Source organism: Rattus norvegicus, chromosome 6 (genome assembly GCF_036323735.1).
Source record: "Rattus norvegicus strain BN/NHsdMcwi chromosome 6, GRCr8, whole genome shotgun sequence".
NCBI lineage: Eukaryota > Metazoa > Chordata > Mammalia > Rodentia > Muridae > Rattus > Rattus norvegicus.
In genome coordinates, this window is record NC_086024.1 from 33,117,431 (window position 1) to 33,138,741 (window position 21,311).

The window sequence follows — 21,311 nt, forward strand, 5'->3', positions numbered from 1 at the left end:
GTAGGCCGTGACCCATCCCCCTTCCTTGACTGACTGTGGATATGGCTGGTCTTATGTGGGCCAGTGTGGTAACTATAGCCATGTGAGTTAATGATCACAAGAGTCATGCTGAATTTCTGGAATGGCATTTTATAGCCTTCCACCCTATATTCTGGTTCTTAATGCTTCCTGTCCCTCTTCCACTATGTTTCCTGGTGGTATAACAGATTTATTCAGGATGGGCCCACATTGGTCATCTATTTTCTGCTTCTTGATTGGGTCCACATCTTAGCCCACAAAAAAAAAAAAAGAAAATGGAAAAGATGATGATGAATCTCCACAAACTGGCATGAAGGAGTAACAGGGATCCAATGTATCCTCTCAGATTAGACAACCAGAAAACTGAGTAAGACAAATGAATGGCATTTGGGTTTTGGTGGTGGTTGTTGTTGTTTTGAGAAAGGCTCTCTCTATGTACCTCACGTAAGTCATCTCACTCACTAAAACTCACCAGGGAGGTTAGGACGTAACCTACCCAGTAAAGTAATTGTCAACTAAGCAGGAGGAACTGAGTTCAGATCCCTAGAACCCACATGAATACCCAGTGATGGAGAGGCAGGGAAAGGAGAGTCTCTGGGTCTTGTTGGCCATCCAGTCTAGCACACACACACACACACACACACACACACACACACACACACACACACACGTGTGCATATGTTGCACATGCATACATGCACACACAAAGAAAATACCTCGTCCATACTAGTCAAAATCGTACATGCCATTAGGGCCTTTTGTAATAGAAAATGGTCCCAGTTCTTTTTCTCCTCCTTTCTCAATGTAGTCTTTCTGTTTACCTTCATATTTTATCTAAAAAAACCATGTCATCAGAGAGTCCTCTCGTCATTAACTGTGCCAAACCACACTGCCTTCAGAGAGAGCACTTTCCCAGCCACTGACCCTGTTTTCCTCCTACTCCTTATGGGAACCTCAGCAAGCTTCTTTGTCACCAGCATGATTCGGAACTGACTCGTTGACTACTTGGTGAACTAACTAGGATAATAGAGCTCTCCAGAAGAAGAGAATCACTTACCAAGTCAGGCATACTGGAGTACACCTATAATCTGGGATCTTGGGATGGATGGCAGGAAGATTAAGAATTCAAAGCCAGATGCACGGTCAATTAAAGGACAGCCTACACTACTCAAAAAATAAAAATAAAAAATAAAACCCTCCAGCAATGACGACAACAAAATACCTTCCCTGGATTTTCAGAATAGTTTTATAGCATCCAATGAGTATATTTTCATCTTTTTTTAAATAATCAATAGAGTATTTCTCAGCATAGACATAGACTTGAAAGTATAAAAGAATTCACTGGCAAAACAATTTGGCCCTAGAATCAACATAAGAAAAAAAAATCCCTTTAACTTCCTACCATGGTTTTAGTTTGTCCAGATTTACTTACTGACTGACTTCCTTCCTTCTTTCCTTCTTTCCTTCTTTCCTTCCCTCCTTCCTTCCTTTCCTTTCCTTTAAGCAAGTTGAGCTTTTCCTAATAATTTTAAAGATTTTGCATAAATTGGCATAAAGTTAAGTGTTCTCTTTCACACCTTCTTTTTAAATTTTGTTCCTACAATCTCTTTTGGTTTTCCACATTTCCCCCTCAAACCCTAACTACCTCTGCATTGCCCATTGGACTGCCCCTTTGCTCCTAGCCTGCTTTGTCATCTGATGACAGCATCCTTTTCTACTGTTTATTTTGCTGAGTTTTGGTTGTTTTACTGAAATCTGAAACTGAATGTTTAGTACATTATTTTCTTCTTTACTACTAAAATGACAACCTGCAATATAGGAGATCCTATCTCAAAAAAATAGTAAATTTAACTAAGATTATAAATTTGAATTTAAGCACAGTATTGGTCTAAATTGAGTTCTATTTCAGCTTACTAAATAACAATTGTTGTCTACTATTAAGTAGTTATTTGAGAAATATTTGATTTTTCCAAATTAGGGTTAAGCATTTTTAAATTTCTGTTATAGTTACAAAAAGGACATATATTTTCAGTTTTGTTCATTCCTAGAATTTACTGTTGTCTTGTTTGTTTTGTTGCTGTTTTGAAAATATTTTTCTGTTCCACAATAGAATGGAGAAGCACCTTTAATCTCAAACTAAAATGGAAGCTTCCTATTCAACTAAAGCTGCACAATCAGTTCTACTTCTTAGGCTTGCAATTCTCCCTAGCATTAAATCCATCTAGAGAGGGGCTGGAGAGAAGGCTCAGCAAGGGGTTGGGGTTTGACCCAGCGTCCACATTAGGCAACTCACAATTGCCTATAGCTCCCAGGATCTGATGCCCTCTTCTGGCCTCCAAGGGCATCTACACGCACATGGTAGACTTAAACAGATGCAGATATACACATACACATACATAAAACAAAAACTTACTATTCAGTAGAAAAAGTAAGAAAATAATTCCCAAAATTGTGTATCTAACTTAATTTTATGTCCACTTTATTAGATTTTAAAGGGCAAAAAAGTATTTCTTAATATAAGGAAGTTTTCATTTTAAAAGAATGTCAAGAGCCCAGTGATGGTGGCACACACCTTTAATACCAGCACTCAGAAGGCAGAGGCAGGCAGATCTCTGTGAGTTCGAGGCCAGCCTGGTTTACAGAACAAGTTCCAGGACAGCCAGGACTACACAAAGAGACCCTGTCTGGAAAAATAAAAGAAACAAAAACCAAAATGTCAAGAATGACTCAGTGACATGTCTGGCACACAACCATGGAGACCTGGATTTGGAACCCCAGCACCTATGTGAAAGCGGTGGCACTGAGAATCTGTAACCCCAGTACTGGAAAGGAGGATCCAGGGAAGCTATGGACCACTAGAGCTGGCTGGCCAGCCAGTGCAAGCAAAGCAAAGATTTCTAGGATCAGAGACCCTGACTCAAAAATTAGCTTAATTAATTAATAAGGTGGATGATGATTAAAGCAGACTCTCAACACCAACCTCTGGCCTGTATACCCACATACACTAACACGTACACAGACACACATAGCTGAGCATGATGTAATCATTAGTAAGAAACTTAGTTTGAAGCCAGCCTGGGCTATTTACCAAGTTCAAGGTTTTGTAGCTACATAGGGAAGAACCTCATAGGATCTATTAACATTTTTATTACATTTAATTAAAATAGGATGGTGTTCACACCCCCAGCACATGTGTCACAACAATGAGCAGTAGTCAGCTCTCTTTCTACCATGTGGGTTCTGGAGAATGAGCCCAGAATTTTGGGTTTGCCAACAAGTATTTTTACATACTGCACCATCTTACTAGCCAATAAAAGATGTTCAAACAAAAAAATGTTTTTCAAAACTTAAAAATTTAGTATTAAATTACATGTTCCCAAGTTAGGCCTCTCTGTCTTACTTTGTCTTTGTTAGGCAAGGGTCGAGTGAAAGAGCCCTGTACACACTAGGCAGGTCTTTATCACTGGGATACACCAAGTCTTGTGGTCATTGTTATTTGAGGAAATTAAAGTGATAAGATATTTAAAATGCTATGCTATATCAAATTCCATGAACTTACCTACACACAGAGGCACTGGGTTTGATCTACAGTAGCAGACACACAAATGCACAAATAACACAAGAAACAAAAAATACTACTGTCAAAATCAGTAAAACCTCCTTGCTTTAACTAGAGGATGACTAAAGTACATTGTATAAATGTATGAAATAGCACAATAAAACCCATTATTCAGTGTCATTAATATATACCTATAAATGTTTTTAAAGCTAAAAAAATGCAGTTTGTCTAGTGAGTAGCATGTTAAAATTATGACCTTTCTTGTATAAGATACCATACAACAAATGCATTTGTAACTATAATAATTTTCTAGAAGTTCTACCATATCATAACCTTAAACTGAATCAGAGAACCAGCTCCTTTGTTTCCCCAAATCTAAATTCTTTGTAATTTGTTTATACTATAAAAACCCCGGGGCTGGGGATTTAGCTCAGTGGTAGAGCGCTTACCTAGGAAGCGCAAAGCCCTGGGTTCAGTCCCCAGCTCAAAAAAAAAAAAACCCTAATATTTAATAATCTGATTAAAAATCAAGTCTTCATTTTAAACCAGGTGTCATCCCAAGGCAAAGGAATGGATAAATCCTAGTCTACTCTGAGATGTTTACCTTCTAAGTCAGCCTTCCTGCAGTTGTTTCCTCTCACACAGAACACAGACAGCATCTAACTCCACATGGAAATCGGGGTTGTATTCAGCATGCAGTGTCTACCAAGCGCAGCAGCATGGAGCATGCCTGGGTCTGCTCGGAAGGCTGTGAGGAGAGCAGCACTTGAGCCTGGGAGCCCCTAATCAGCCTGGGTGGCATAAGATGGGCCATCTCAAAGACATAGCATCTAGCTACAATGCGTACCATCCAGCAGTAACTAAATACCAGTGTCACATCTGTCTCATTCATAGTGCCTCTCTTTCCTCTTGCGTTCACTCCAGCCCATGCTCTATCACACAACCACAGCACACTTCTCCACTTAGCATCATATTTAAAGCAACACTGTCTCAATAGTTTTACAACCACAGCTACCAAAGGGTAACTAAGCTTGCTTATTCCTGTGTATTAGATTCTGGCTGGCTTCATACAGTCCAGAATTTGTCTTCTCTCTCAAAATTTCTGTTAACAGAAAAAGTAATAGGCTCCTGTCATAAACATTAGCTTTGTTCTTCAAAAACAATGTTTTTTCTTACCAATAACCTACACCCCAGGAGCAAAGCCTCCTCTTTATATATAATCTCAATAACCATGAACTCTAGATTTCAATAGCTACAATCACTTAAGAGTTATGATGGCATACTCTGGAATATGAAAGACATTCTTCTTTAAAATCTTCAGTTTTCAGGTTCTTTCAAAAATACCTCTAAAGATCCATTACAGGCCTCTTCGATTTATTACTCCACAGATGGACAGGTGCAGATGAGGGTGATCGATAGTCCATGGGAAACAATGCCACATTTAATTAGCTATGCCAGGTCATCAAAGTGCCATGTTGAAGACACGGCAGGAAAAGCTATCTGTAACTGTGACCCATCTCTCTCTCTCGGGGGTGAAATCACCCGAGTCTATGTGCCTCACTCATAAATAACTCCGTGATCTCAGCAGCATCTCACACTGTCCTGTTTGTAATTGGGCTGGGAAAAGTCAGATTTTCTCCTGAAATGCCCACTCCCATAGCAAATATTCTTCTGGCATTAGTAATAATACTAAGGTATTTGTAATATGAGTTAACATTTTCCACACTCAAAGACGATTGTTTTTTTAAGTTCTTTATAGAGACCATAGCAATTATGCCTTAGAATCACTATCACACATCTTCAGTTTCCCCACATGCCTAGGACCACGACTTCCTACCTTACCAAGACTTACCAAGTATTTTTTTTCTTTTACAGTTTTAAATACTAAAGGATAAAGAACAGTTTTTGAACCGTGCCTTGTAGTTGTTTCTCAAATGGAGAGGTATATTTACTAAATACATATCATATGTGCTAAATACCGTAGTAAGGACATTGGCTTGTTTTATCTCAAGTGCCTTCTAAACGGTTAAGTAGGATGCAATCACACAATAGCTGTAGGAGTTATGGGGAGGAGGTGTAATGTTACAGAGGTGCTCACACAGGAGACCAATGAAACCAAAAGAAACCAAAGAAAATGAGCTACGAATAAGATGTTTACAGATCAAGGTATTCTTCAACTGCAGATGCCGTTACGGGACACTTGATTCTTTGATTTTTCTGCTATGTACTAAACTAATTCTTTGTCTCTTAATTAATTCCTTGTATTAATAAAGGAGTAAACTCAACAGACCTCTGTATTCTCTTAAGCATTAAGACAAGTTCCAAAATCAAAATTACAAAGGAAAACTGGTCTGTTAAAATTGGACTCACCAACCAGCATACTGAAAAACAAATGTAAAAATAATTAAATAAAATAATTGAAAATAAGTCATTAGAATTAAAAGTTATAAAGAGAGGCAAGACTGGAGAGGCAGCAGACTGCAAGGCTGGAGCCCTGGAAGTCAGTCCAGCCTCCCATACAGCAGATAATTAACTTTTGGCACTTAGCCTCTCTTCATTGGAGTTCTTGTGAGAGTCTAGTGAGTCAATCTGCATAAAGCGCTTAGAATAGAGCCTTAAATAATAAATACTACACAGCCAATCTGTCCTTTGTGAGAAATATCTTCTTTATTGAAAACTCAAGAAATTATTTGAATTAAGAATTCAGCTCATTGCTCAGTGAGCATAGCTGAACAAAGAGCAATGGTTGGACCTTTTACTTAGAGATGAGTTTTCAAGAAGACCACAAACTATCTCTTGCCCCTCCTACCAGTATGCTGTCTCAGTCATAAACACCTAACATGAGCAACGATCACTCATCTGATGGCAAAACTCATCTCCACGACAGACTTGCTTGTACGCTGGAAAATAATCAGACCCAAGGCATACCTTGCACCCATGAATATGTCAGTGTGTCCCTCAAAATATCAGGACTGTGAAAACATAACTTCATGTTATTATTCATATTTAGAACTAAGGAGAGTTCTTGAATATCAAATATCCAATCAGTATTCAAATTTCCATGATTGTGCCATATCACCTAAGGACAAAATCTGGACCATCTAAAAGTTCCAACCTTGCCAGTGAGTAACCTGACACTTTGTTTTTTCTTCCTTTACTCATCCTTTATTTGTGTGTTGAGTGCGGGTGGGTGGGAGAGAAGCCTATGCACCAAGGACGTGTATTATGCTGACAATATGCAGTGTTTTGTATATTTCTCTATTCCCATAAACAAGCACTAGAACACCTGATCAGATTTGGATTGAAATTTAATTTGGAGGCAAGATTACTTCACAGGAAGGCTGTACTGTAAATGTCCACTAAGTCTTCCTGTAATGCTAGCAGCCACTGGTGACCTTTGCTCAGGATCAGGAATTTGTTCTCAATGGTGACATTCTGCTCCATCGCCCTTTCTCCTCCTATTAACTAAAACATTCCTGAGAAAAGAAACTTCCTCTCAGCCATGAATGATTTGTCTACCCTGAAGTATAGCTGGTTCCTAAGTATACTTCAAACAAAACTAAGCGTGGTAGTTTGTTTGTATGTCTATGAGCATCTTAGGAACACACACGTAAACATATTCGAAGGGATTCGCTATATTGTTGCTATGCTTACCGGCTCTATCGGCCTCATTTTGGACTGGCCACAGCCCACTGCTTGTACATCTGGATTGTTTTTGCCAAAGTCCCACCTATTCCCCTATCTTTTTTTTAATAGCCTCACTGCAAAAATGTTTATGGGGAGAGATTGGAATCAGTTTGAGATGCAATCAATCTTATTCAGCCTTTTTCTTTTTTATCCTTTATTTTTACTAAAGTAAAATTTTCTAGCTAAAAATCACCCATCAATAGATTGACTGTTATGATGGAACATTAAATGAGGCATTAAGCAAGATTTTTCACTTATGTCTACTTCCAGTACTCTGTTGAATTAAAAAAAATTTAAAGCATCATTATACAAAGCTGATAATTAGATATTTTAATCTGAGTGATTAGAAGACAAAGGTTCCTATTCTTTTCTGTTTGCCTTGGATTACAGAAGTAATTTTCAAGCTAAAATATATTTTCTTGTTTTCTTCTATTGTGTGTTTATCCAGTATATAAAATGTGGGTTTTGTCAGAAGCCCTTGGTCCTGTGAAGGATGGACCCCCCAGTGCAGGGGAATATTGGGGGGCAATAACGGGGACGTACAGGGGGAATACCTGTATGGGGGAGGAGGAGGGGAAAGAATGGGGCCTTATGGACAGGAAACCGGGAAGGAGAATAACGTTTGAAATGTAAGTAAACAAGTATATGTAATAAAAAAATTTTTAAAAAATGTGGGTTTCATTATGACATTTTCATACATGCTTCTCATGTTCTTTGCTCATTACACTCTTTGTTGTTGTTGTTTTCTTTTATTGGATTTTTTAATTTACATTTCAAATGTTATTCCCTTTCCCAGATATAAGCCCCCAATCACATCTCCCTCCCCTTCTTCTATAAGGGTGTTTCCCTCTGTATTCACCCCCCTTTCCACCCCACCCCAACATTCCCCTAAACTGGGGTCCAACCTTGGCAGAACCAAGGGCTTCTCCTTCCATTGGTGCTCAACAAGGCCATCTTCTGCTACATATGCAGCTAGAGCCATGGGTCAGTCCATGTATAGTCTTTGGTTGGTGGTTTACTCCCTGGGAGTTCTGGTTGGTTGGCATTGTGCTTCTTCTGGGGTTGCAAGCCCCTTCAGCTCTCCCAATCCTTTCTCTAATTCCTCCAACTGGTGTTCCATTCTCAGTTTAATGGTTTACTGCTAGCACTCGCCTCTGTATTTGACACGTTCTGGCTGTGTCTCTCAGGAGACATCTATATCCGGCTCTTGTCAGCATGCACTTCTTAGCTTCATCAATCTTATCTAGTTTTGGTGGCTGTGTATATATGGGCTATGTGAGGGACAGGCTCTGAATGGCTGTTCCTTCAGTCTCTGCTCCAAGCTTTGCCTCCATATCTTCTACTACGAATATCTTTGTTCCCCCTTTTAAGAAGGACTGAAGAATCCACATTTTAGACATCCTTCTTCTTGAGTTTCATGTGGTCTGTGGATTGTATCTTGGGTAATTTGGGCTTTTGAGCTAATATCCATTTATCAGTGAGTGCATACCATGTGTGTTTTTCTGTGATTGAGTTACATCACTCAGGATGATATTTTCCAGTTCCAACCATTTGCCTATGAATTTCATAAAGTCATTGTTTTTGATAGCTGAGTAATATCCCATTGTGTAGCTGTACCACATTTTCTGTATCCATTCCTCTGTTGAAGGGCATCTGGGTTCTTTCCAGCTTCTGGCTATTATAAATAAGGCTGCTATGAATATAGTGGAGCATGTGTCTTTGTTGTATATTGGAGTATCTTTTGGGTATATGCCCAGGAGAGGTATAGCTAGGTCCTCGGGTAGTGCAATGTCCAGTTTTCTGAGGAACCTCCAGACTGATTTCCAGAATGGTTGTACCAGTCTGCAATCCCACCAACAATGGAGGAGTGTTCCTCTTTCTCCACATCCTCGCCAGCATCTCCTGCCACCTGAGTTTTTGATCTCAGCCATTCTGATTAGTGTGAGGTAGAATCTCAGAATTGTTTGATTTGCATTTCCCTTATGACTAAAGATGTTGAACATTTCTTTAGGTGTTTCTCAGCCACTTGATATTCCTCAGCTGTGAATTATTTGTTTAGTTCTGTACCCCATTTTTAAATAGGGTTATTTGTCTCCCTGCAGTCTAACTTCTTGAATTCTTTGTATATTTTGGATATTAGCCCTCTATCAGATGTAGGATTGGTGAAGATCTTTTCCCAATCTGTTGGTTGTCATTTTGTCCTAAAGACAGTGTCCTTTGCCTTACAGAAGCTTTGCAGCTTTATGAGGTCCCATTTGTCTATTCTTGATCTTAGAGCATAAGCCATTGGTGTTTTGTTCAGGAAATTTTCCCCAGTGCCCATGTGATCAAGACTCTTCCCCACGTTTTTTTCTATTAGTTTGAGTGTATCTGGTTTGATGTGGAGGTCCTTGATCCACTTGGACTTAAGCTTTGTACAGGGTGATAAGCATGGATCAATCTGCATTCTTCTACATGCTGACCTCCAGTTGAACCAGCACCATTTGCTGAAAAGGCTATCTTTGTTCCATTGGATGGTTTTGACTCCTTTGTCAAAAATGAAGTGACCATAGGTGTGTGGGTTCATTCCTGGGTCTTCAATTCTATTCCACTGATCTACCTGCCTGTCTCTGTACCAATACCATGCAGTTTTTATCACTATTGCTCTGTAATACTGCTTGTGGTCAGGGATGGTGATTCCCCCAGAAGTTCTTTTGTTGTTGAGTATAGTTTTTGCTATTCTGGATTTTTTGTTATTCCAAATGAATTTGCAAATTGCTCTTTCTATGAAGAATTGAATAGGAATTTTGATGGGGATTGCATTGAATCTGTAGATTGCTTTTGGCAAAATGGCCATCTTTACTATATTAATCCTGCCAATCCATGAGCATAGGTCTTTTCATCTTCTGAGATCTTCTTCAATTTCTTTCTTCAGAGACTTGAAGTTTTGTCATATAGATCTTTCACTTGCTTGGTTAGAGTCACACAGAAGTATTTTATATTATTTGGGACTATTGTGAAGGGTGTCCTTTCCCTAATTTCTTTTTCAACCTGTATATCCTTTGAGTAGAGGAAGGTTACTCATTTGTTTGAGTTAATTTTATACCCAGCCACTTTGCTAAAGTTGTTTATCAGTCTTAGTAGTTCTATGGTGGAACTTTTGGGGTCACTTAAGTATACTATCATATCATCTGCAAATAGTGATATTTTGACTTCTTCCTTTCCAATTTGTATCCTCCTTTCGTTTGTCTGATTGCTCTGGCTAGGACATTGAGTACTATATTGAATAAGTAGGAAGAGAGTGGATAGATTTGTCTAGTCTCTGATTTTAGTGGGATTGCTTCAAGTTTCTCTCCATTTAGTTTAATGTTAGCTACTGGTTTGCTGCATATTGCTTTTACTATGTTTAGATATGGGCCTTGAGTTCCTGAACTTTCCAGGACTTTTATTATGAAAGGGTGTTGAATTTTGTCAAATGCTTTCTCGGCATCTAATGAGATGATCATGTGGTTTTTTTCTTTGAGTTTGTTTATATAGTGGATTACGTTGGTGGATTTCCATATTATTGAACCATCCCTGCATCCCTGGGATGAAGCCTACTTGATCATGATGGATGATCATTTTGATGTGCTCTTGGATTCAGTTTGCAAGAATTTTATTGAGTATTTTTCCTTCAATATTCATAAGGGAAATTGGTCTGAAGTTTTCTTTCTTTGTTGGGTCTTTGTGTGGTTTAGGTATAAGTGTAATTGTGGCTTCATAGAAGAAATTTGGTAGTGCTCCATCTGTTTCTATTTTGTGGAATCGTTTGGACAGTATTGGTATTAGGTCCTCTGTGAAGGTCTGATAGAATTCTGCACTAAACCCATCTGGTCCTGGGTTCTTTTTGATTGGGAGACTTTTAATAACTGCTTCTATTTCTTTAGAGTTATGTATGGGGTTGTTTAGATGGTTTATCTGTTCCTGATTTAACTTTGGTACCTGATATTTGTCTAGAAAATTGTCCATTTCCTCCAGATTTTCCAGTTTTGTTGAATATAAGATTTTGTAGTATGATTCAGTGATTTTTTTGAATTTCCTCAAGTTCTGTTGTTATGTTTCCCTTTTCATTTCTGATTTTGTTAATTTGGATTCTCTCTCTGTGCCCTCTGGTTAGTCTGGCTAAGGGTTTATCTATCTTGTTGATTTTCTCAAAGAACTAGCTCCTAGTTTTGGTGATTCTTCATATAGTCCTTTTTGTTTCTACTTGGTTGATTTCAGCGCTGAGTTTGATTATTTCCTGCCCTCTACTCCTCTTTGGTGAATTTGCTTCTTTTTGTTCTAGAGCTTTCAGATATGCATTTCACCAGGTTTTCATTATTTGTTTCTGTTACTGATCTCGATTTTGCCAATTCTTTTTCTACGATCATGTGACAATCCTTAAGTCATTTGAGTTCTCTCTGACTTCTTTATACACACTTATTTATATTTATGTGTGTGTGAATGTGTGTGTGTGTGTGTCTAACTTGAACATACAGAGCTCAGAAGTGTGTGTGTGTGTGTGTGTCTAACTTGAACATACAGAGCTCAGAAGTGTGTGTGTGTGTGTGTGTCTAACTTGAACATACAGAGCTCAGAAGTGTGTGTGTGTGTGTCTGTGCATGCGCGCGCCTGCGCGCGTGCATAGTCATGTAAGCACAGAGGTCCAAATTTAATTCTTTTAAAATTATCATCCTCAATAATTCTCCACATATCCTGTGAGGCAGGCTCTTTCTTGTATGTGTGTTGGATATGCACATGAGAACGTAGGTGTATGTACCCATGTACATGAATGTGGAGGCCAAAGCAAGGCAATGAGTGTCTTCCTTTATCACTCTCTAACGTACCTCATTGTAGCGTTTCACACTGAACTTGAGCTTGAGTTTCTGAGTTTGCTGACTAGACAGCAAGCCCTTGTGACACCAGACAGAGTCTCTCAGTGAAGCAAACACTCACAGACTTGGGTAGACTAGCTGGTGAGCAAGCCCAAGGATCCTCCTGTTGCCACCTCTTCAACTCTAAACTCCCCTCCTAGAAATGCCTTAGCTACATCCCAAAAGTTCAGAGAAGTGGGTTTTGCGATTATTTGACTTTAGGAATTTTTTAATTCCCTGATATTTTGTAACTTAGTAAAATAATCAGATAGAGGGAAATAATTAAACTCTTTGAGATATTCTATGTATAAATCAGACTTTATAAAGTTTGTGTATCTTATCTTTAACATCAAAACTTGTAAGAGTAATGAAATTGACCTATGTAAAATACTAAATCAGGCCCTCTCAAATAAGGAAAAATGAAATTATCACTTGTCAATAAATATTTATTCAATTTACAAAATATAGATTCACAAGCATGTAAACATTTTCCCATGTAGACAGTATATGATATTGTGGGAAACCTTAATTTTTTAGTTGCTGACCATTTATTTCTTTACAACTTCTAAAAAGATATGGGTTTAGAGGCCAAATACTGCTAATACCCATAATTTTTACCCCTTTTCATCCTGAATCATGATTGGAACTACATTATTGAATACTAATTCTATCCCTGAAAAAGGACAGAGTATGAACTGATAGCTGCAATCTCTTATACCTAATACTCCAAGACACCCTTCCCTACAGCTTTTAGTAGTTTTTCTGTAGTTGTCTGTGCTTTGAGGTGAAGGAACAAATGCAGCTTTGCTGGGCTATACGTAGTTTTAAAATAAATCAACCAATCAACCAACCAAAACAAGATACAAACAAGAAAGCTCTTGTTTAGATCTTCAATGCTAACCAGCACACCTAAATGAAGTGTTGGAATGTTCTCTGAATATCAGAGCTTTCCTTCTCCCGAAAAAACAAAATACCCGCTAGCATACATATGACACTAATTGCTTTTCCAGATGGTATGCCTTTGATAAGACATTTTTGCCAAAAGCTCATTTTACTTTCTCTCCAAGCATAATATTTATCATTAACTTTGAAACTGGTTTTACAAGCTTCTCATTTGTAGTGTGTACTGAGAGTTTTTTTCCTATGAAAAGGACATTTCTAGTTACTGTAGTAGCAGAGCGTTCTGGTTTTAGTAATAATATTCATTAATATCACTCCAAAACTCATTTATATTGTTTTATGTACACAGTTCATGACACTCTAAATACTAATTATTACAAAGAAGCTAAGAACCATGAACTCAGTTTCCCAGAGTATCATGAAAGAAGCCTGTACCCTCCCTGCAGGCTGCAGCCCAGTACAGACAGCCCAGCACAGCACAGCACAGCCCAGCACAGCACAGGCCTCACCCTTTCCTCACCTACTTTACCCAAATTTGTGTCCAATTCTTTCCTTTGTCCAGATGAAAAGATGTTTAAAGGTAACACGGTAGTTGTGTAATGTGTAATAAAGAACATATACTCCGGTAAATTTTTCAGGGCTTTAAATCATTCTCTCAAGTTTTACTGACTTCACTTCACTGGAATCCGACCCAGCAACACAATTCCATAATCTCAGAATCTAAACTCTGAAACATGGTCAGAGATTTCAGTTCAAAGGTATTATGAAACTTTCAATTCTCTTTATTTTCCAAAGGGAAAATTACCTCATGAGACCTTGCAATATTGGAGAGATATGTGAAATTGATTAATTCAAAATTTTGAACAAGAATTTAAGCAATGTATTTTAAACTGCAGAGAACATTTAGAAGTAGATCACAGCATCCACAAACAGTTAGCAAAGAAATTCACATGATCATAATTCCCTACACCCAAATTCTGTCCATTGGTAAGTTCTGTACAGAACTTAACTATACGGCTTAGAAAGGGAATCAAAACCATGATTTTATGGTTACACATTCTTTGGTTTCAGATGTTGGTTTTAGTCTTGTTGGCCTCAGAGAACACATGCTGCATAACTTACGTCTTCAACATCATTCATAATAAAGTTCTAGAGTAATTTACATCTTTCCACAAATCTAGAAACCATTTTTATTTTATTTTGTTTCACTGTAAAGATTAGACACTCAAATGATACTCAAGTAAAGAAGAAACGTCATATCTGCAAACAGTATTACGGTGGCTCTGAGTGAGCCACACCATATATTTATGCATTACTCACCTTTGCTTCAAAATTACACACACACACACACACACACACACACACACACACACACACACCACACACACACACATACATACACATACACACACGCACATACACACAGTCACACACACACACACAACACACACACACAAACGTACATGGACCTATTACTAGACGCCAATGACAGTTTTTAAACTTGTTACTAAGGCAACATCACACTTCTATCTGATATGAGCTAACTTTTCTTTAAGAAAGTAAGCGGTTGCACCATCATCCTCTTCTAGGAGGAAAGTCTTTTACAGCTAAGGCCATTTAGGATTTCCACAGCACTACTTTTACTCTTTTCAATATACTGCTTTCCATATCTTCCTAACAAAACAAAAAATATGCAATTACTCCTAATAGGTATCTTTATATTCTAACAAAATACTATTTTTTATATTTCTGTAAAAATACCTAGAAATGAATCAACTTTGTCTACCCAACATACATTCTTTACATCTATATAAAAAATAGTGAAAAACCAAATAATTTAATTTTTAAACAAAATACATAACTAACTCTCCCCTGTTTACAATTTGTATGCATTCTAAACAACTAGATAACTGCTGCTGTGTTTCACCTTCCTTTAGTTTTAGTTGTCTTATGCATTCTTTAAAGTGGATGGAGAGTTACCCTGTGTTTTAGAGGAGTCATGTGACTCTCTAGTCTGTATCTTGCCTTCCTCTTCGACATGAAAGTAGTCCACCAGATCCAAAGGTCCCATAGGAATAACAGTGACACTCTGGAGTATAGAAAACCCTTAACAGTGAGGTTAAGAGAAAGGGAAAACAAGTTTCTAATTGACACACAGAATGTCTTTTCTAAAAGTCTCGCTATGTGAGTGGTCTGTTAGGATGTGGGATTTAGTGGTTAATGTCAAGGATCATGACGTAGTCAGATAACCATTAAACTGATTTTCTCTTTAGCTCTGTTCTGTGGAAGCAGGGTCTCACTGTACGGTGAGGTCGGCCTCAACCTCATGGTGAGTCCCCTATCAGTCTCCTAAGTCCTGGGAATGCAGGTGTGTACAGGACACTCAGGTGCGCTCCACTTCAGTACTAAGTTACAGAGTATCAATCTTCTAATCACGGACACACTTTGTTAGTCAGAAGAAATACAACTTCCAAAATCTAAACTTTTCCCCTGCTGATTTTTTGGGGAAAGTGGAGTGAGGCAGGGCATGGACACTCAAACATATAAGATTTAAACTTACAAAGCCTACATACAGAAATCACATTACAAAATCACTACCAAGTCAAGTAAAACTGTGCCTCAAATACCTTTGAATAAGTAGAAATTCTGAATGTTGGTGTCTTCATTTGGAAGCCAGGTTTCCTCCTCTGTGATCTTGTCTGAAGGGCCTTGGTGTTATCATCAGGTCAATTCCAGTTTCATTTCCTTTAGTAGGGACAGATCTAAAGCAGAAGGAAGAAGGGACACTTAGGCCACGGAAATGATGATGAAGTCACTATTTCCCAGCAAGCACACAAGGATTCTTAGATGCTCCAACTGGTCATTCATGTCACTGCTACAGCTTGAAAAGAATTAAATCAAAGACTAAAGGTATAACAGGGAAATATATAAAGTTGCTGAGAAGTTGACTGGTTTTTTCTTTTTTTCTTTTTTAAGGTCAGATAGCTTATGGTGATCAGCAGCAAACTGATTGGACACTGGTGTTGCAAAGCCGTGGGATCCTCAGACTGCTCACACAGAGCCGCTGCAGTCGTGGCAGTGGCTTCTGCACCCTCTGCACCCCAAGCCAGGTAAAACAGACAGAGGGAAGGACAGGAGTTCAGAATAAGATAACTCTGCAATAGCAAAGACCCAGTGTTGTGGATGGTGCTTGCATTGGGGCCACTGCTAATGCTGAGTGCTACCTCAAAGTTGCCGCCACACAGTGGACACTGTACAGCCATGGCCTTGTGAAGAGGGTGAGACCTAATGGCTCCAGTCTTAGCACTCGGTGAAGTTTGCATGCTAGGAACCTAACCTACCAACTAACTGCTGTGTTCCCAGCCCTCAGTAGTAACATTAACATTTCTCAAAATCACAAAAACAGATCATCAAGCTTCAGAGATGATCATTCTATCAGATCACTTTAGGAATCTGGGCTACTTAATTCTACCTGTGGTTCCCAGGGCTGACATCCAGTCAGCTTATTCAGAACACTAACCATCTGGACAACTACCGTCTCTCCTCTTCTCATACCCAGTGTTCTGTGGTTCTTCACCACGCTCATTTATTCCACAACTGCTGTCCTTTATTCCACACAAATGGCCAAGTATGTGGAAAACACTGTTCAGCACCACTAATAAACAGGGAAATGCAAATCGAAACCACAATGAGATATCATCTCACTTCAATAAGAATGGCTACTATCAAAAAGACAAAAGGCAGCAAGTGCTGATGGGGATGTGGAAGAAAGGGAACCCTTGTATACTGTGGTTGGAAATGCAAATTACTACCTCCATTATGGAAAATAGTATGGAGATTCCTCAAAAATTAAAAATAGAACCACCATATGATCCAGAAATCCATTTCTGGGTATACATCCAAAGGAAATGGAATCAGTACATCAAAGAGACATCTGCACTCCAATGTTCATTGCAGCACTATTCATAATAGCAAGAAATGGAAACAGCTGAAGTGCCCATCAACTGATGAATGGATAAAGATAATGTGGTATACACACCCAGTGGAATATAGTCAGCCATAAAACAGATTGAAATCCTGTCATTTGTGACAACATGGATAGAACTGAGGGTAATTACATTAATTGAAATAAGCCAGTGACTGAAAGATGAGCGCTGCATAATCTCACTCCCATGTGGCATATAAAAAGTTGATCTTGGAGATGTTAAGAGTAAAGTGAACATTACTAGAGGACGGAGAGGGAGACTGAGCAAAAGGTAACTTAGAGCTAACTTAGAGAGAAAGAAGAAACTCTGGTTGTGTGCTGGAGAGTGGTATTAACAATGTGGTATATACTTTAAAGAGATTGGAGGAAATTAAGTAGTTTTTTTACCACAAAGAAATAATAAATGTTTGAGAAGACAGATGTTTAAGTTGATTAAAACCATTAAATAATGAACATATACATCAACACCATCACATGCTAGGGAGGCAAAGACAAGGAGATCCTTGAAGCTTCCTGGCTAGGTTATGTGGCAAGTTTTACACCCATGAAATTCTATCTCAAAAACAAAGTGGATGGTGACTGAGGAATAATAGCTGAGACTGTACTTTGAGCTTCACATATATGTGCCTACATGTACATGTGTATACGCAAACACACACATAAGGGGAAAAACCACATGATACTTCACAAATAAGTATGACTTTTGTTTTCATCCACCAGTTAAAAGGTACATTTAAAAATTCAACCCCACTAATATTATTGTATGGTTTATGTATAAATCAGAAAATATGTAGAATAATCTTAAATTGAGATTAGGGAAATGGCTCAGTTGACCAAGGGTTTGCTGCACAAGCATGGGACCTGAGTTCAGATTCTCAGCACTGGGTGTTTTGGTGAGTGAAGACAGGCAGTGCTTGAGCTCAGGGTCCAGTGAAGACACCATGTCTCAGAAAAACAAAAATGTGAAAAATACACAACACTGACTTCTGGCCTCCTCATGCAAACACTTATATGTGTCCTCACATGTGTGCAGACACACAAATACATATACACATACACAAAACACATGTAAAATTTTAAATCTTAAAAATGTTTATTATGCTAATAAATGAGTTCCCCTCTGTGTCATTTTATCTTTTCTCTCAAGCTGACTCTATGACCCTATCTGAAGCCAATTAACTATCTACCCACTGAGAAATCAAAGGACACTCCTCAAAGTGACTGGCCTCAAAATCTGAAAGCTGCCACCTCTCACTGAGGGTTACTGTCAATTGGCTTGAGAAAAATGAAACAGTGTGTAAGAGATAAAAGCCAATAGATATTCTGTTCTACTTGGAAGTTCAATAGTGCTTCCCTAAAGAGCTGGTCCCTCTAGTTGAATCTTCATAAATGAAGAATAAAGGAAAACAGAAAGCATTATAGAAGATCAGTGAGAACAGCACACACTTTGTCAAGAATTCTGGTGGTTTAAAAAAGAGATGTCCCCAATAGGCTCATATATATTTGAACACTTAGCTCCCAGGGGCTGACACTGACTGCAAAGGATATGGAAGCTTTAGCCTTGCAGGAGGAAGTACATCACTGGGGCTGAGCTTTGGGAGTTGATACCTTTGCCATACTTCTTGTTCTCTTTGCTTCTGTGTGTAGATAAACACATGAGTAGCTAACTTCAGGCTTCTGCCTCCATGCCATGCCTTTCCTGCCATGATGGACTCTATCCCCCTGAAACCATAAGCTAAAATGAGCCATTTCTCTTCTAAGTTGCTGTGTAAGTGTGTTTTATCATAGCAACAACAAAATGACCAATAAGAAAACTAGTGCCAAGACACTGGGGTCGTTGCTATGAAGAACATGGAAGGGTTTGGAGCGTTGGACTAGAAATGCTATTGGATGCTATAAGTGGAACCTACTGTGGGCCATTCTGATAGAGGCCTTGCAGACTACACTGCTGAAAGGTAATGAAGAAAGTGGAGGGCCGGCTCACGGGTCCCTGAGGTGAACAGGACTCTATTAACAACCGGGCTAGAAGCCTTCCATGTGATATTTTGGCAATGAATCTGGTTGTATTCTGCCTGTGTCCTGAGAATTCACATCAGCTAAGTTAAAATGAAGCAGGTTAATTTCTTTGGCAGGACATTTTATCACAGCAACAGGAAAGTGGCTAATGCAGACCCTAAGCAGCTCCACTTTTACACAGAAGACAGAGAGCCACAAAGGCATGTCTTCCCTGAGGTGCAGTGGGAGTCTCTCTCTCTCTCTCTCTCTCTCTCTCTCTCTCTCTCTCTCTCTCTCTCTCACACACACACACACACACACACACAGAGTTCAATAAGAACTGATCTGAAATTTTAATGAATTCTTCAAAATCTAATAAAAACCAGTATGTTACTACCCACTGACTTCCATGTGAATGTGTGCACATGTGTGTGTTAAACAATCATATACACATGCCACACATACACACACACTCAGAGAGTAGGGGGTGGAGAGAGAGGGAGGAAGAGGGAGAGGGAGGGAGAGGGAGGGAGAGGGAGAGGGAGAGGGGAGGAGGCCAGAGGAGCCTTGCATTATTAGAACAGTGTGGAGGAGGAAGATTCTAGGAACAGGCCTAAAAGCTTGTCTCTAATTGGGAAAATAAACAAACAAACAAACAACAACAAAAAAAAACCCCAGAAACAATATAATAAAATCCCTTTCACTTCAGTGTCCAGGCAAAGTTCACTGCTTAAAGGGAGAATGAAATCAAAATGCTTAGGCCTCAGGGGAGTGGAAAAACACTCAGCATGAGAAACAAAGAATATTGTTGCTAGGGTTGAAGAAATGGGAAAAGGTAATGGGCAAGGGATGCTGCACGATGACAAGGACACATCTCCTCCAACTTGGAGCAGAGAAGGTATTCCTGCCCAGGACTATTGACAAATAAATGGTAGAATACGACTTCCATAAGGGAGTGAGGGCAAGACTGTGGACAAAGCCCACGCCTCAGTGTCTGATTACAATTCAGTCTGGATCAGGATAAGAGAGAAGTCCACCTTACTCCACTGCACAGCGAAGAGAAGCAATCATCCATCATCAGGATGAAGTAGAACAGCTCTGCAGAACAGATGTGCAAAGGCTGAAGGTGAAAGTGGAAGAGAACAGAGGGAGGAAGCATGCAGTGCCAGACACAGTGCTCTAGACACAAGGGAACAGAGACTGAGTACATGGGGAACTCAAAACATATTTATGAAGAGATACAGCAACTCACAAAAACAAAAGTCATAGAGTTGTTGAAACCATAACAGACTTTAATGTCCTCAGAATATTAGTCTAGTCGAAAAAAACAGTGGACGAGCAAGTGTGAAGAATGTTGAGTTCTCCAGGCAAGAACAAGGGCCAGGTGACTATCTGTAACCACCAAAAAAAGGGAAAAGAAATACACTTAATTTTCCTCTTATTTTTTTCTTTTTTTCATTTTCATGTTTTTGTGTATGATATGCAAGTATGTATACATGTTTACATGTATGTGGATAAGTGTGTGTGTGTGTGTGTGTGTGTGTGTGTACATGCACATTGTTACACATGCATGTGGAGGCCCAAGGCTGATGTCAGAAAACATTCTATATCAATCTTACATCTTACGCAATGAGGAAGGGCCTCTCTATCAAACCCAGAGCTTACCAATGTGGCTAGACTTGCTAGCCAGCTTGCTCTAAGAATCCCCTAGAATCTTTGCTTTATAAAGATAAGCTTCCATGAACAGCAAACATTTACATGGGTTCTGAGGGTCAGATCTCTGGTCCTCATGCTTGTAGGGCAAGTAATCAACCACTAAGCCATTTCCCCAGCTCTCCTCTTATTTATGTCCACTTCAGAATATTTGCTAATTAGGCAAAGAAAATAAAATTATTGTAGGGTAAAAACACATATAGAAATAAATGTGCTACAGAAAAAAAGAAAGATTAAAAATGAGACCAATTTGTCTTAAGTCTATCACATGACACATGGAGGACATATTACTTTAAGCAAGATGTGATATATTTAAAACATGTATCTTTTAAATTTTGTTTGCTTTGTTTTTCAAACAAGGTCTTCCTTCGAAGTTTTGGTTGTCCTAGAACTCATTATGGAGATCAGGCTAGCCTCGTGCCTCCTAAGTGCTGGGATTGAAGGTGGCTAAGATATACATCTTTTAAAATCTTGGAGTAATAGTTCTCACAAGGACAAATATTCTCCCAACATCACCCTTTATACACAAAGAATTTTTAACAAAGCCTAGAGACGCACATGCATGCCACATGCACATATGCAT

General features: G+C 38.9%; 1 protein-coding gene across 9 annotated transcripts in view; it reads right to left on the minus strand.

Moving 5' to 3' along the window:
• Ncoa1 (nuclear receptor coactivator 1) overlaps positions 1–21,311 on the minus strand; it is a 277,740-nt gene that overhangs the window by 165,341 nt on the left and 91,088 nt on the right. For all 9 annotated transcript variants that reach the window (XM_039112177.2, XM_039112179.2, XM_039112182.2 and 6 more), the window contains 1 exon segment: positions 15,663–15,797. The gene's annotated coding sequence lies outside the window, so the exon portion shown is untranslated.